Raw genomic sequence first — 6,000 nt, forward strand, 5'->3', positions numbered from 1 at the left:
ATATTAAAATACATAAAAAGTGAATTAATTATTTTAAAACCATATATAAACGTATGCATAAAACATAATATACATAAACGTATGCATATATTATTTAAATCACATTCTTAATATAAAACATATTAAAAAAGATATTGAATCTAATTACCTCAATCAACAATATGAGTTATTAATTAAACTTCATTTGTATTTCAACACAATAAATTTTGACATATACATCATCACACTATTATCCTATTATCATTAAAGACACACTCATCATTATATATGTAGTTTAAACGTGTTCATCTCGATCGAGTAACTTTATTTTTTTCTAATTGAAATAAAATTTTCACTTAAGCAATTTTATATCGTTTGAGGGTAAAATTCTATACATAAGAATTAATTTTCTTTTTTTCTTGCTCACATGCTCGTCCAACACTTAAGTGACTATCGCACGAGTGTCATTCAAAATTTGTGAGATACTATTTGTTATATCACTCAACAATTTCTAAAATTACTAATTTAATTGCTTCATAACTGGTTGAGTGACACATTATATTGTTTGAGCATTCATCATATAAATTACACTTTTTAGAATTTGATAGTGCAAAAAATTGGATTTTATAACGACTTATAGTTATAATCCATCCATCATAATAAGTAAAGCAATGATACAATTGTAAATACACTGAGGCTTTCTATGTCAGTTAACTAGAATTGTCACAGTAAGAGGGTGCAATGACCATTTTATAATAAAGAACAAGATTTTATATGTCAGTTATAACTCAAACTGCCAAAGTTAGTGATAACCATTTTGTAATAAAGTACAAGATTTTCTATTCGGTTACTACAAGAATTGTCATAATAAGTGGGAGTGATGACAATTTTGTAATAAAATACAAATTTATTATATTATTTTTAATTTAAAATGAAAATATTATGTCAGTTCTTCACTAACCGATATAGTATCTTTAATTTCCTTATTCTCTCCCAGTCTTCTCGTGTTGCACTTCACACTCTTAACTCTCCTACTCTCTACAACCTTGTCTCCTCCTCGCCTCTTTATTACACTGCATTACACCTTCATCTCCTCATCACTTTAATGGTTATCGGTCTTGCTCTCACTTTGACTTGGTTGCTCTCGCTCTCTCTAGGTCACTCTCATTGGGTCGTTATCGCTCTCGTAAATCTCTCGTTTGGTAAATGGGTGATTTTTTCTTATTTAGGATTTTTTTTCATTCCTTTTATCTCTCTCTTAATCAATATTCTATGTTTCCAGAATTTGCTGCCACAAATCCACCATCATTCGCTCCAACATATCATTGAAGCCCATCATCTACTCCAACTCATGCGTCATTATATTGCTCGACAACGCCTCCTTCTTCATACTCTTTGACAACAATAAGGTCTGGAATCTCAACATCCTTTATGACACCTTTATGTCCTCCTCTAAGTTCACCAAATGCCTTCACATCTATGCCTACCTTGACATGGCGGAGTCCAACCACAAATTCATCAAGGGCTTCTTCCTCCAAGCCCTCACTCAGAGAAAATACGCCTTTCTCTTCATTTTCTTTATTTTATTTAAATATATTATATTGACTAAAATTAAACAAAAATTCAAAATTGAGATTGTTGCTCAATTTGAGGTGTTTACAATAAAGAAGAATGATATCGATTCAGTTATGGGGTTGAGGTTATTTATTCACTAAATCTTGAATGTTTAGTGTTCGTCTCTGTTATGGTTTGTTTTGAATCTTATTCGGTCTGGAGTAAGGGTTCTGTAATAACATGTATATGGGTATTAAATAGATGTACAAATACTGTTTGAGGTTGCTGTGAGAGGAAGTGAAAATATTAAAATTAGGCATTTCAGATTTAGAGCATAAGAGAACAGAGTAGATAATTTAAATAAATTAATTGTTAATTTTTGAAAGCCTTTCTTTGTTGATAGGATAGAGGAACCTTAAAAACCTGAGTTGGCACATCCCTAATCATAGAGCATCCCTGGCCTGGTTCAATCAGTTGTGACTAGTCATATGTGCTGGCGTCGAAGGTGAGTTTGATGCGTTCAGACATCTGGGTCCTCTCCGGTAACCAATTGAGGTAAAGAAAGATCTCTACTAGGATGAAAATAAAATAAAACAAATTGATTGTAGATGCATAAAGTTATCATGTGTTAATTTCTAGTCAATTATAATTTTAGAAAATCAGTCACTGTGTGTTTGGAATTTAAAGTAAGGATCCATATATAAATATATATATATATATATATATTTAATATAATATATTAGTTTAATATAATATATATATATATATATATATATATATTAAAGTAAGGATAATTGTTTCTTATATTGAAACGTGAGTGTTAATCAATAATTATATTACTTGTAGGTATGTATAAATTGATGTATTTTATGAGCTGTTATGGGTTAGTTGGAGCTATTTGGTTCTTGGTATTGATTAACTTAGATTCAATTGTGGAGATGTTATTTTTATAATTTGTGAGTGGTGAGTAATGTATGTTGTTGAGATTGTGTATATGTTGATTGTGGCAGAAAGTATATGATTACAAAGTGACAGTACGGTTCATGAACGTAATTCCATGATCCTCAAGGAGGGGATCCAATGGTCTTTCATTCTCAAGTAGAGAGGATTGATCCATGTGGTGAGGAGTAGCAGGAGGTCCTAGTCTTGGAGGCTTCCAATATGCTCCAGGGCGCGGAACGGACTAACCTCGTGAGTGTGGTAGGGTGGAACCCATTGGCAACGGCTTTGCAAAGCAGTAGAGGCCACCACGAGTGCATAACCCGCCATAGCTCGGTAATCATTCTGATCCGGACGAGTCGGTTTATAAAGCAACGAGTCAAGTCTAGTTTGTGACATGTTCCTTTGTATGGTTTAACTTGCTTGGCTTAAAGTACTTATGTGTTGAATTGTTTACTTTAATATGGTATGCTTGCTTGTGAAACTAGCTCACCCTTGCTTGTGTGTTCGTGCTTTGTTTGGGTATGTTTCCTGTTGCAATGATCATCCTAAATTGGATGTGAGCAGATGAATAGGAGGTGTCTGTGGAGCAAGCATTGGAAGAAGGTGATGCTGCAGCTTAGTATGTCTAGGATCTTGATTAGTAGTACTATTCTGATGATAATTCACAGTGGTCCTTTATGTTTAAGAGACCAACTCTGATTTTATTTTGGATGACTGTAACCAATATAGTCTCTTATATGTCTCTAACTGCTTTCCAATATTATAACCCAATAACGTCTTTATTATATATGCATGTCGTATATTATGAGGATGTCACACTTATGCACAAAAAATACTCTGATGTCAAAGTTAGTACAATTATAACAATTAATGTGTATTAAATGTCATCACTTACCTCTTTATCTTAAAATTGTATTTACAGATTTTGGAATAAAGTTCAGATTAGTGACAGTCTAATTATAATCCAATTAGTGTTAATCATATTTTATTGTAAGTTAATCATCATCAAGTCTAATTGTTATTCAAAATGACCTATCTGTCGATAGTTACAATGTTTAGTCTCAAAGATATGATCATCGTAATTATCATAGTACTATTACTGACCACATAAACCATCAATTCATAATTGAGCACACAAACATATAATACAGAAATAATAGATGAAACTACAAGAAAGGATTTAAAAAGCTAAGAAGAGTAGGGGATATGATAAAATATGGATTAATTCGGATATCCATAAATTTTCAGTTGAAAATCCGAATCTGATCATTATAATATGCTTTTATCCGTATTTTTTTAACTATGATAACCCGAATATGATTAAAATCGACCGTGGACTGGTTTTACTTCTCGGTTTTTGGGTGCAAATATTTTACTCAGCCATGCTACAAATATGAGGAATGAAGTAAATACCTATTTTGAAACGAAATAGGATGTAGGCATCCTTTTAATAGGATTTCACGAAAATTAAGTGTAATTTTTAAAATTAAAATAATACTTGATTTTATTTATATTTATTTAACTTTAGGTAAGTCACGTTACTTATTGTATCAAGTCATGACATGGAATATTTGTACGAGTTGATTGTTTCTTGATTTCGTAAAAAAGTAAATCACATTGAACTAAAGTAACCTAATTTTGTCTTTTTATTCATTTCATTTTTTTTAAGTTGAACTAACTTGAGATAACTTCCATCTCTAACTACAGACATGTACCAAATTTTTACTTTAATAAGAATTATGTTTAGTTAAACTCGTTACATGTAAATTAAATTAAGCCCATTAAATACTAAGGTTAAAACAATGCATTATGCAATTAATCCTAATTAAAACAACCCTTAGCAATATATATACTCAATTGCTTGGCATCAACAAACGCGCATAATGCTTGATGAAATATAAATGCTAAATTTTGATTTATAAACATTAAAAACGTTAAATTAAAAATAATTGATAATTTGAAAATGTTATACATTAGCAAATATAGGAAGATGCCAGTAGTAGATTCCTATATGTTAATATATTGTTTTATATTAATATCTATAAATTTTATATTGTCGTGGTTACATAGTTTAGGTTTCTTTTATCATTTTAAATATAATTTAATCAATTTAAATATTTATTTATTGTTTTGTATTATTCTCGTGAAGCTAAGCCAACGAGAAACCGAGCCGAGACACGCCACGTCAATAACTACGACAAATATACTAACTAAGCTTCATCGCCAGTTCGCTGCATCCAACAAGAACAGCGCCGCTACAATCATATCCATCCAACCAAAAATTGTTTGCAAAGCCTCGCCACGTGGCGCTACAACGATCCTTCGAAGGGGGTTTCATCTGAATCAACGGCCACAGCGCCTCCTAATGGAACCCTAAAATGTTTCAACGCGTTGCGGTGCACGCTGCGTCTCGAGCGTGTGGGATGCGTGTGCTTGTGCGTCTCGTAAATGCTCGGAGGCTCCACTCTCTCTGATACGCGCCAAACCAGGGCCGCCATCGAACGGTGCAGGTGGGTCCGGTTCCGGTGTCAAAATCTAAGGCTTTGGACACGTGGCATCCATGGAGAGGCTGATGCAGGTATCAATAATTGAATGCGACACACATGGGGGCAGTCTCTAAGGAGATCCATTGGTGACGCCAGAACCTCACCCGCAGACCCCACCATGAATTATTATTTATTCTTATAATAATAGATTATTGTAATTTGCACGCAATGATCCGTTGATAGAAACGACATGAAAGTATAATATGACGTCATGATGATGAAATATAGAGTACTTTGGTGTTTGCTCGTACTTTGTCTTTGCGGGCACACCCATGTGTAATGCGCGCGCAACAATCTATCTATCTAGATCCTCACAATAATATTCTTTAATTATATATATCACGTCTTAATTTGACAAGCTATTTATCAATTTTATGCCTCTTGTAACTTCTTAATAACTGTTTGTTTGAGTTAATTATTTTATTTTATTTTTGTAAAATGTAAGCAGGAACATTTATTTTAACTATTAAATTAATAGAAAACTTTCATAAAATTATTGAAAAATGTAATTTCGTTTCGAATTCAATCAATCTTCCGTGCAAATTAGTATTCAATTTAAATTCAATTTTATTTTCTTTATTCATATTTTTCTTTAAATTGCAATAATTGTACGTGCTAGCTATCTAAATTAATTTTTTTAAAAAAAGTTAAGACATAACTAAATTAATTCTCTTTCCGCATAACATTAAAATTAGTTTAATGATTGTATTATCAATATGAAAATAGGATAAATTTCCAGGTATAAATCGTGAAATTATTTAGTAAATTTTTTTAAATATTTTAGTGATATACAAAGTGTATATACATTACTCAACCAATAGGTTAAGTTATACTAAGTTCATTTAGTTTTGGTAATATAAAATGATAAGACGTTCTGAGATATATTTATTGGTGTAAATATTTATATATTAATAGTATATATGGTCAAATTTTGATAATTTAATTACATTGTAATATTTTTTAATATTATATATATTAC

Source organism: Vigna angularis, chromosome 1 (assembly GCF_016808095.1).
Source record: "Vigna angularis cultivar LongXiaoDou No.4 chromosome 1, ASM1680809v1, whole genome shotgun sequence".
In the NCBI taxonomy this organism is placed as follows: domain Eukaryota; kingdom Viridiplantae; phylum Streptophyta; class Magnoliopsida; order Fabales; family Fabaceae; genus Vigna; species Vigna angularis.